The following is a 12273-nucleotide window of genomic DNA, read 5'->3' as shown; positions in this document are numbered from 1 at the left end:
TGTGTTGAAGAAGGAAGTATGAGTGTGAACGGTAGCAATGGCAGCCAAGTAGGCCATCAGGATGACATCAGACACCTCAGCGATGTCAATGAGCCTAATGCTAATGACCATCTTATGTGTGGTATTGGTGCCATTCGCTTGCCTCCAACCGAAGGGAATGCAATTTTCCACATCACAAGTACTATGTTGCAGCTCTTGCAATTGAAGGGGCTGTTCAGTGGTTTCGCTCATGAGGATCCCCATGAGCATAGAAACTTCTTGGATGTATACGGACCATTCTCCTTCAAGAACATTTCCCAAGAATCGGTCCGGTTAAGGTTGTTCCCATTCTCTTTAATTGGAGAAACATGTAAGTAGCTGGCTGAATTGCCTCGTGAATCAATCACTTTGTGGGAGGAGTTGGTCACCGCATTTCAAGTGTGCTTTTTCCTTTCTTCGAAGATGATGACTCTTCGGGACAACATTCAGAGCTTCAAGCGCCTAGAAGGCGAGCCAATTCATGAAACTTGGCTGCGATTCAAGAAGTTGGTGCTTCAATGACCAACTCATGGCTTGCCTGACAACGTGTTGCTTTAGTATTTTTACCGAAATCTTGACTCGGTAAATAAGGGTGTTGCTGACCAACTTTGTCCTGGAGGTTTGATGCAACAACATTATGTGATAGCGAATTAGTTCTTAGATGGCATGACTACCATAAATAGGGTGTGTATACCTATGAAGACCAGGTCTCCCATCTCACGTTCAAATTGACCAAGGAACTGATGGAGAAAGACCAAGAGAGGGACCAGAACATGTCCAAGGTCATGAAATAACTTAACATTTTGTCCAAAAATGTCATGGGAGCTGGTGCTCCAAGTGTCAATGCCGTGGGTGTCGGTTGTGCTAATCCGGATAAGTCTAAGTTTGAGGCCTTGTATAATGAAGATGTGAATTTCCTATCCAACCAATGTGGTGGTTATCATTCAAACTACCCAAGGAAAGGTGGTAACCAAGGTTGGAGCAGGGATGAAGGTTGGAAGGATCGTGACCGAGAATGGAGGGACCAAAATCCAAATTGGAAAGATGGGGAGAAGGATAGATATGTGCCTCCCCACGAGCGCCAAAAGCCAAAGGATTCGGAAGGTGACTGGTCTGAGGATATGCTTTCTCGTATCCTCAACAAAGTTGAAGGGTCGGAAAAGATCTTGAAAGAGATGAAAGAAGATGTGTCGACTAATAGCCAGACCGTTACCTCTCATTCAGTATCGATCAAGCAGTTGGAGACCCAAATGGGTCATATCTCGTCTCATTTGAACCTGAGACAGCAAGGGGGTTTGCCTAGTGACACTATGGCTAACCCCAAGAATGAGGTTTAACTGTAGACTTGCTTCGTGCCACGACGTTAACTGAGGCACTGCTTAGGAGGCAACCCAAGTTTTATTTTCTTTCTTTTTAAGTTTGAAATAATGGTGTGTTGATTGTGCAGGTCGAAGTGTGGAAAGTGTTTTGAAAAATGTAGATTAGCAAGCTAAGGGTCCAATCGGCGCATCGCTGAAGAGGTCGGCGATCCCGACCTAGACTGCCATTGGACTCAAGCTAATTTTACATTGGAGTCTGTAAAACTCGGCGAGCCCAGGAGAAACTTGGCGAATCGCCGACCAGATCGGTGATCTCGATCTAGTCTGCCGTTTGGACCCCCACATTAACTGTAGGTCCTGTAAAACTCGATGAGGTAAGATACCACTCAGCGTGTAGCCGAGTAGGTCGGCGAGCACGACTAATGTCGTCGAATGGGCGAGAACTGGATGGTTTTTAAAAGGCCAAAGGTTTAAACTTCCCACTGTTCCATTTTCCCTCACTTTTGAACTTTCCAAACTCACACCCGCACTTTAGTTTCTATATTTCTTGCATTTCTACCGTGTTTTATTCATTGGATTTGTGTGCGGAGTGGATTACATTGCCGCCTAGCATTTCAAACTTGTTTTAATCGGCATCTAAGGTTTGTTTTCCGAACCCCGAGTTTATTTTTAGAATTTTGTACTCATTTGCAATAATTTTATCTTGTTAAAGTCTGTTGGGCCTCTCTGATAGTTTTAGTATGTTTGAATGCCTATTTTAATTTGATAATCTTGCCCATAGAGTTTATATTGTTGAATTCCTAGAAATTTATGCCTTAAAATTGGTTAAATCTTGTGGGGTGGTGCTTCCATGTTGTTGGGTCTAGTCGGGTGAAGTCTAAGTAACCCATATTTGTGCCAAATGACGTAATTTTCCCAATGATAGAGCGGGTGACATCATTCTTAAGGGCAAAAGTCGTCAAATGCATATTTTGTGTCCTCAAATGCATATTTTGTGAGCCCTTGATTTGGACTCATTTAGGGCTTTATTTTAATAGATTTAGTGTCTTCAAATACATATTTTGTGTCAATAACTGATGTAAATCCTTGAATTTCAGGTATTTTGGTTGAGGAACAAAGTATGGACACTAATGAATAGAAAGGAACAAGGCAGCTAAAAGAACGAAGAAAAGAAGGTCTGAGGATCACCTAAACCATTGGGTGAGTCGCCGAATGGCCATGGTCTCGCCTAATGTTCTAGTGTGCCAAGCCCTGAAGGAGGAAATCAAGTCGGCGATAGAAAGGAGCAGTCAGTGAGTCACCGAACGGGTCTGCGATGCAGTGCTATATCTCCCCAAGTTACAGAACTTGGAGATGCTAAAGGCCAAAGCAGAAAGGCGATGGAATTGACCAAAGGGCGGATCACCGAGTGGATCGGCGATCCCAACTTACTGTGCCAAATGGTACTTGTGCTACTATAATACCTGATAACACACTATTCTTAGCATGTTATACACTCAGGCTTATCCGCAAAGTATGGGACAATTTAAACCTTTCAAACGGGAGAAGTTCTACTCGAGCCATTTCTTTAATCATGAACTTTGTTTGAGGGGTCCCTTTGACCTAAAACTTTAGTTTAGTTTGTTGATATTGCCACCCATTTTCAATCTTAATATCAGTGTATGATACCAAGTCATATACACCTCATATAACCATGCCAAACTACGCCACACATATTATGAAAGAATAGAGAAAAAGTAGGGGATCTTACAATTCCCACGAAATAGTTATCAATCATATTCATCGTATCTTTAAGGGATATGGGTAATCACCTCTTGGCTATTAATATGGGTACATGGGTAATCGCATCTTATCTTACCATTAGATGACATAGGTAATTGCCTGTTGCCTCATCATTAGAATAGCTCCTTAACTTTGATTCATTTAAGGTGAAAAGACCTTTCAACCTTAGAATCCTGTATGTGAGAAATCCTTTCACATTCATGCATTAAGTAATTATATGAGAAATACTTTCACAACAATTAACAACAATAATCAACATTTATGCTTTAACTCTCAAAGCAACATACATCTTATTTTATCATCTCATAAGAACATGCATATTTCCATAATCCACCTTTCATAGTTCAAAACCCACTTTCAATCATGAAAATCTTTGAGAACATGGGTTGGGTTCATGGGATTCATCATAAAAACATGTAATCTTCTCAATTCATGCATAATACTTTATAAACAATCAATTATATCAATATTGAAAGAAACCCATAACATAGAAGAAAACCCTAACATCAATTGGGAATTTCTAACTTCAAAATTTGGGAATTGAGGAACTCTATGGAGGAAAAGGCTCCATAGATGAAGAATATCATACCTTAGAGTTCAAAGCCCACAAGCAATGGTGAATTGGAGACTTGGCTTCAAACCCTAGGCTTCTTCTTCAAGATTTTAAAGAGAGAAATATTTGGGTAAGAACTTTTGTCAACTTTTAAAATTTGATAAAATGAATTCAATTGGGGAAATTTGGGGGTAAACCTTTTATATAAGGTTTCTAAAAGAGGGTAAAACGGCATGTTATAGAATTAAAATAATTAGGAAAATACCCAAAAGCCCTTATATAAAACCTCAGATTCCAAAAGAAGGAAATTTTAGTTTTTCCAAAAATCTGGTGCCAGCACAAATGGAGTCATCGACGACCTGTAGGTGGGACCACAGACTGTAGGTCGGATTGTTGTTGGCAAGATAAAATTGAGTTGAAATATCTAGTCCTAGTACTTTTTTATGGTTCACCAGGAGTGTTTGTTGTCATATCCACGAGTCGTAAGTAGGTCCTCGTAGCTGACTCCAAGACATAGAGATATTTTAGAGTCAAAATTTGAGACCCACGACTGAGATATATGGCCCGTAGATGGACCCATGAAATGTACATGGGCCCATCATTGGGAGTCCAAAATTAGTGATTTCTGAACCCATCGACAGTCGACTAGGACGGCCCATAGGTGGATCCACATACCTTGGGTCTCTATCATCGATGGAGGCCAGTAGTTATTTTAAGGGGCTTCTTGGTCTTTTTCCTAATCATTTTAAATCAATACCATGTCGTTTTACCCTTTACCCAAAGCCTTATATAAAGTTTTTTACCCCCAAAATTGTCAAAATCAATTCATTCTCTCAATTTCTCAAAAGAACAAGAAGTTCATCAACCTCAAATATTTCTCCCTCTAGAAAAAGAAGGAGTCAACTTAGGGTTTCAAGATCAAGTCTCCAATTCACTATTGCTTGTGGGTTTTAAACTCCAAGATAATATATCCTTCATCTATGGAATTCTTTCCTTCCTAAAGTTTCTAAATATCTCCAATTTTCAAGTTAGAAATCTCCAATTGAAGTTAGGTTCTCTTTTATGTCATGGGTTCCTTCCAATATTGATATAATAGATTGTTTGAAAGTGTAAGAAAGTATACATCTGTATTTATAAAAATAGATGTTCCTTGAATATAAACCAAGTCATTAAACTCATGTCATCTATATAGATTTGATTTCTAAAATTTAAAAAAAAATGGTAATATTTATAAATATTAAAATAGTTTTTTTTTTTGTTATAAGGAGGTCGAGAGCTTGTAATTTTACTCCACCCTTGCTTCAACTAAAAAAATACAAATCCATCCGTTAATAGGAAATTAGATTCAAATTAAGCTAAAAAAATACATCAATTGAAAAGAAACTATACTCAATTCAAGTTGAAAAACGTAGATCTGTCAATTACAAAGAAACTGGACCCATGTTGACACCCAATTTTGGACCTCCACGGTATAGACTAATCATCGAGCTTCTTTATTTTCGAATGATTTCAAATAATTAGTTTTAGGAAATTAAAAAAAATTAAAATATATATATATATATATATAATAAAATAAAATATTTTCAAATCATTTTAAATAGTTTATCACTTGTTTATAATTGTTAAATAATATATGTGTTACGTATAATTGGTACCTTTTTATAAATATGTGAAAATGGTCTCAAAAATATTTTAGTTTTACTTTAATACTTTATTAAACTAATTTTGTCTAAATTAGTAGTTTATATTTTGAGTTATTAGTTCAGCAGGCTAATTATTTTATTTCGTTAAAATTAAGAAGCTCGTTAATTAGTTATATTTATTCATTTTATTTAAGCTCTAGCCGAATTAACTAATCGCCCTAATTTGGTCAAAGTTGCAATTAATGTGACTATGTGCTTAAGTCAAAAAATGACCAGCATCTTGGCCCATTCTTCCAATTCCCATTCACCTTTCTCAGCCTACTACTCAATTCCCAATACCCAATTCCACCGACCCGGCCCCACCCTTTTCTTCACAAAGAGATCCAAACGTTCTAACAACACTCCAAACAGTGAAGCAACGAAAAAGAAGACAGCATCAGAAAACGCTAACACTGGCAGCAACAAACGACAACAACAATTCAAGCGGTGACTCATGGAAACCGTCACGGCGTCTACCAGTACAATAGTACTCTACCCTTCCTTGTCGTTTTCTTCACGTCTCTCTCATGGCAGCAGCACGGTTTTCTCACCATATCTTCTTTCGGAATGGTTTGAATCTGCGAAAAAAGGTGCTTCACCAAAATGGTGAAAGAAATTAGGAGTTTGAATTTTGGAATTGGGCCCTTGAGTCCGATCTTCATCTCTTTTTCCCCCCATTCCGAAACCTAGAAAATCCCCTATATAAACTCTCTTCTTCTTCATTTTCCGGGGTGAGAAAAAAAAGTGGGCATATTTTTAGTCGGAAATTCTCTACTAAGGCAGGGGATTTTTATTTTTTTTGAAGTTGGAAGTTCAAACTAAGGCAGAGAGAATAGTTCAAGCAATTAGTCACAAATACATAGAAAAAAATACATTCAAAGGAAGGGGGGGGGGGGAATATCTTGAATGGGAATTTTTTTTATTTTAGCAAAAATACACACAATAGCTTAAGAGAAAATAGCTAAATACTTCCAAAAAACAGAGGAGAACTAGCTTCGGTTATCGTGCTCGAGTAGGGACGTATAGTGGTGGAAGTCAGTCGTCTTAAGCTCGTCGTTGTCCCGAGTTCGTTGCTCCCCTAAGGGTAAATTTCTTTCAACCTTCATTTAATTTTTATTTTTTTTTGTGTTTAATTGGTGTTCCATCTGAGGGCCGAGGCTCTTTGTTGATTTTCTTTATTTTTATCATGAATGTCTCTGTTCTTTTTGCTTATTACTGATGCCTAGTGATAGAGTGTTGGTTTCAAACTAAGTGTGGTTTTTTTTTAATCGCTTAAAGCATAAGAAAGTTTATTTTGAGTTTGTTATTGTTTTGTATTTGTGAGTATTCAGGCAAAAATCTCGAGGCCTTTCAACATGGAGGTCGACTGTTGTTGGATTTATTATTCATTAGATGCAACAACTATCTTTCCTCCCTCATTTCAAGTCTTGTGCTCGTCTTACAACGTGTTGTGTCTTGTTTGAACCGGTTCTAAGCTATCATGTTGCCCATTTTGGTGGAAAACCGATTACCTTTTATTTTTAAAAAAATGAAATAAAAAATAAACTTGTCTTAACGGGAGTTTCTTTTCATCGTTTCGAAGGCTATAGATTTTTTTTTATTTTTTTATTTTTTATTTTGTTTTATTTTTGAGGGTTTGTGTTGTATGTTTCCAGTAAGGGAATTCTTGATTTCATCTTCCCCATTTAAATTTGTTTAACTTTTTTTTCTTTGAAAAAATTTAGCTTTATATCAAATCTAGTTGTTTAGAGAGGTTGATAATGTTGTCATGGATATTTCATTGAGCTTAAGTGAGCACTTGTTTTCTGACAAGATTCTAGTTTCTAGCGTATTGTGTCACTAATTTGCCATAAGTTGTTGCAAATAGGATACTCGGTCTTGATTCATGTTAATCAAATATATGCTTCCTTTTAAATGATGTCTTAGTCTTGTTATGGTTTTAAGTTTTATATTTAGGATTACTTGGGAAATGGACTCATTGGCATTAATTATTATGTGCACAACATGCATTTTTTAGTATAAAAAATAATTGCCAGTAGTTTAGTCTAGTCATAGGTAGTTGGCTTTGTCTTGGTCGATTTGATTTTTTTTGAGGGAGTATGTCTCTGTCATCGGTCTGATATTTATTTGCTTACTGATTAAGTGTCTAGTCTATTTTTTAAAAAAATGCTAATTTTAATTACGATGTGATTAAGTTGTATGATAATGTGAGCAACAAGTAGTCATTTGTTAATTTTTTTGGTGGTTTCCTCTGTCAGCATGCTGGGCTCATTCTTCCTATGAGTTCATTTACTCCATTTGTAGGGATACTAAATTCATGTATGGACTATTAGTAATAGTATTTTAACGACTCGAATTGATTCTTACAATATTTATATTTTTTTATTTTTTTTGTTTGTTTTTTATGCATGTGAATTTGTCCTAGTTTGCTATGAACTCCCACTTTTCTCCGCCCTTGCATTTCACAAGAGCCATAAAGGCTCCAAATTCCTTTATCAAGTCAATCGGCCAGCTATGAAAATTGACGAACAGGTTTCGGGGTTGAAAGAATATGCAGCAGATCGAGAAATTGAAAAGATTGGGCCAAAGGCCCACTCTTAATTCCAAAGAATTGTATTTTGTTACTTTGGGCCTAAGCCCTTTATCATTTTAGTTGTTATTTATGTGTTAGTCTAGGACAGGTGGAAGAATTGGGCCTAAGGCCCAAAGAAATAACTTTTATGTTAGTTTAGGACAGGTGCAGATAACCCAAATGGGCCGAAGGCCCAAAACGAAAATGGGCCCAAATACCGGCCCAGGCGGACAGAAAAACCGGATTTGGGCCCAAGTTCCTTTCTCTCTTTATTTTATTATATTTGTTTACTCGTTATTATTTGCTATTAATCTTAAGGTTTTAAAAGAATTCAAATCCCCAAAAGACACCCATTTTTTTTAATTAATTACTTAACTAAATTGTTCGTCTGTACTTAACATAAAAGAATAAATAAATAAATTCACAAAATTTTTCACTTAGATAATATTTCAATATTTCCCCTTTTCCCTTTTAAAAATAGTTCTAACTATAAACTAGTTCAATTTTTGCAAAGTTAAGTTAAATCGAATAAATTTAGCCAAATAATTAATCGTCAGATAACCACATTAGTGGACATTCTAGGTGCTTTTAAAACCTTCCTAGAATGTTAATATGAACCTCAAACCTCTTTACATGTTTTCACTAGATTCTTGTTTTAGTCTTTTGAAAACAACAGTTTTCTTGATTTTTCTTAAAAATTAAGTGGCGACTCTTAAAACCAGCCTTAAAATATATTTCTTAATAAAACAGAATGGCGACTCAGCTGCGGATTTGAATGGTTCTAACCTTAAGATTAAATTATTTGGCTATGTGTTTAACTGTTTGCTTGTTTAAATTATCGTATCTTATATTAATTGTGGCATTCATGGCACCCGATTCTGCCAAACGGCAAATAGATTGCATTAGGAAAAAGGCGGTTACGTGGCTTACCACGGCTGTCCTTCAGAAAAACACAAGTTAAATTCTTTGGAAGTGATAAACGAATAGTTGGCTTGTGATCATCCAACGTCGTTTATTAGACTTCACCCCGTTGTTTGTCCGACTCGGGTAACCGTCATTTCTAAACCAATTCTAGTCAACCTAGAGTAGAGCGAAACCAAATCCAAATCTAAGCATTAGCCTAAGACGGCTTAATACCCAAGGCGTATTAAGTCCATTAGTAAAACCGCCAAAACTTATGTCCAAGGTCCACGACCTAACGACATATCATATTGTTTGACATTTGAAAGATGTATGTGTAGAAACCTGATTGTTGCCTATTTGGGGGAGGGAATCTTAACCGTGCTTTATTTTGTAGGTATGGATTGATTTCCTAAATTCGACATGGTAGTGGAAGCCCCGGTTCTACTCAAGATGTGGTACAATGACCTCACTGTGGTTGACAAAAGGGCCCTCAACAAATATATAGGAGCCCTAACAGAACTCATCAATATGGTTGGGTGGCCCGAGCTAATTGAAGTCCTAACAGGTTATTGGGACAACAAAAAAATGGTGTTTCGATTTGGAACCACGGAAATTACTCCGACAATTGAGGAAATTCGGGATGGAATAGACACAGTCGGTACAGGGCTTGAAAAAAGAGTGAGAAAGCGGGAAAACATCTTAATCCCTAACAAGCCTACCCTCGAGGATATTGTAAACTGGCTCGGATTAAGAAAGGATTGCGCCTACTGGGTCGAGGGTTCTAGCGTTTCTTTTATGGATCTCTATGTCAGATTCGGGCATGCGAGTTTCTATACGAATTACAACCAAGAGTTCAGGATCACTTTCAGAGAATGGGACGAGATAAGACCTTTGACATTTACTATCGCACTACTAGGCACCATGGTTTTCCCACACGGCCCGAGCCTCAGTATCAACACCCGAGTGATAATGCTTGCGCACACTCTGATCCACGGGCATCTAAACCAAGGGCAAGTACAGTATTATCCTATCGCACCTGTCATCCTTTCCGACATGTACCGTGCTTTGGGAAAATGCAAGGAAGGACATCGTTACTTTCAGGGTTGCAACATTCTTCTTCAATGGTGGATAATGACTCACTTGGTGAAGAGACACGGAACTCAAGAACTTCATACCCTCGATGAGAATAACACTCTTAAGAGTTTGAATGACATGTTGTTATGGGCAGACTTAGAAAAAAGAAGAAACAGGGAAAGATGGGCTCAAATTTTTTCGGAGTTGAGAGAAGAAAACATCCGGTGGATGTTCGACCGTTTCATCTCGAAAGATGCCATGGTACGGGGTGACAGACAACTTGTGCTTCCTCTGCCAGGTATTCGAGGTATTCGCCCATATACACCCATTCGGGTCCTGAGACAGTTCGGAAGAAGACAGACTACACCTCCAGAAGCATACTACCGTATCTATGTGTTCGACATTGGGGATGACAGAGTGCCTGAGGCTTCGTAGATGCTGAGAGAATGGAAAAGAGCAGTGTGAATGAAAGACAACACCATTGCCTCGGACCGTTTTAATGCGGGGTACGATGAAACTTACAAAGCTTGGTTGAAGCGCAATATACAGGGTATCTCCTTCTCAGTTCCGAACATTTACTGCAATGTAGAGGACAAGGAGTCCAAAGCTTTGATAAAACTGAGAGAGGTAAGAAGAGAAGCCCAGGAAATGCACGAGGAATTTCTCCGAAAGCAAGAAGAGGATAAGTACGCCCTCGAGAGCGTAACTCAAGAACTAGAAAGCTTGAGAAGCGATTTGGGAGGGCTTAACTTATGGATTGGAGATAAGAAAAATGGAATATGCCTCGAAGACTGGGAAGAGAAAGGTCGTCGGAGCGAAGGATACTTGCTAATGATTCAATATAGGCTTCAACATCTCATGGCGCAGAACAAGAGGAGCAGATCAGAGGCGGAGTCGACGGGAACATCTTAGCAGATTTCGCCCCTGGGTGGGTTTTTCTATATGTACTTATTGTTATTTGCCCCTGCGTGGGCTTGCCTTTCTTGTATTTTGGTACTCTTTTCAAATGACCCCTGCGTGGGCCTTTCCTTTGTGATTTTCGTTTATTCCCTACTTCCCTTGCTTATTTTCGCTTCTTGAACATCATTTATATGCGAAATTTGCTTTGGGGTAACAAAATGATTCAATTCTACACATACATCTTTCAAATACGCTAGGCCTACCCTTATCACAAAAGGGTCCCCTACTTGTTTAGGACGCGCGATATATGCTTGTGTGCTTTAACTGTTTATGTGATATTGTTGCTTTGAATGATGATATTTTAGCCTAATCCTTTTCAAAAATTTTCCAAAAAATCTCTACAATACCAAATACAAGTCACTATCAAAATGTCTGACCAAAATTCCATGAGTCTTGAGTTTCTCAGCCAGAAATAAAATCCTACCACCCAAATCCTAAAATATTACTCTATCATGTCAAGAAAGGTGAAATTGCCGCTAAGATGGAAAAAGGCAAGGGTATCGACATAGAGCTAACCGAGGAGGATTTGAGGATGGAGTTGTAGCGGCTCAGGCGAGAGATCCAAAAAACCAGAGAAAGGAGAATAGAAGTGGAGTTTGCCACCGCGGTCGCCCAAGCAGCAAATGCGGCAGTAGATGCGAAATTGGCAGCAAAGAAGACGAAATGTGATGTTATAAGTGAAAGGACAGTTGTTGTGCGGAGGAACATGACGTCTTCAAAAAAGACATAACTATGAGACTTCAGAAGATACGCGGTAAATGCTCTTTCTTCAATCAAGAAGCAAATAGTGGTCCCAAAGACACTCACCCTGGAGCTACTGAAGAAGATGTCGATGAGGAAATCATCTCTATTCCTCCCTTCCTGGGACGTCTAAAAGGGGGAGACCAAAAGATCACTCTCCCAGCTTATGAGCGGACGCATAGCGTGGGGGCAAGAGTCGTGTCGTGTGCTCTCATTTACGAGCACCTTAAGACCTCAGGTATGCTGAAGCCTCTCGAAGGAACCTCTTTTGGGTTTGGGCATGAAAGCTCTCAAAAGACATGCGCCCACCACCCGAACCAAAGAGGACACACTATAGAGGAATGTGTGGAGCTTAAGGCAGCAATCCGCAACCTGATCAACATTGGGGAGATCCCGTATATGTGGGGTAGGAACACCGTCCTTACCTGTGACCAACAGGAGCCTAATATGCCGGTCACTAAGCACACTCGGTTCTATTGTCACTACTTCACACCTTTCAAGAAAACATTGTTGGACATCTACAGTCTATTAGTTCAAAAAGGAGTCTTGGCCTCTATCAGAAATTATAGCGAAGCAATTGATCCCGTTGGAATTGAGATCTGGAAACCATGCCCTTATCATGATGCCATCGATCACAACATTGGGAGGTGCCTCAGATTTCGCTATGAC

At 38.6% G+C, this 12273-nt stretch overlaps 1 protein-coding gene and 1 pseudogene across 1 annotated transcript in view; one reads left to right on the top strand and one right to left on the bottom strand.

The window, feature by feature from the left end:
* The window catches only part of LOC125867126 (probable protein S-acyltransferase 19), a 1047372-nt gene that overhangs the window by 556472 nt on the left and 478627 nt on the right, over positions 1 to 12273 (bottom strand). The gene's annotated exons all lie outside the window — the stretch shown is intronic.
* On the top strand, positions 9226 to 10338 carry LOC125868607 (uncharacterized; annotated as a pseudogene).

This window comes from Solanum stenotomum, chromosome 6, assembly GCF_019186545.1.
Source record: "Solanum stenotomum isolate F172 chromosome 6, ASM1918654v1, whole genome shotgun sequence".
Taxonomy (NCBI): Eukaryota; Viridiplantae; Streptophyta; class Magnoliopsida; order Solanales; family Solanaceae; genus Solanum; species Solanum stenotomum.
The sequence above is the reverse complement of the archived record's forward strand: the minus strand, read 5'-3'. Positions and strand labels throughout refer to the sequence as shown.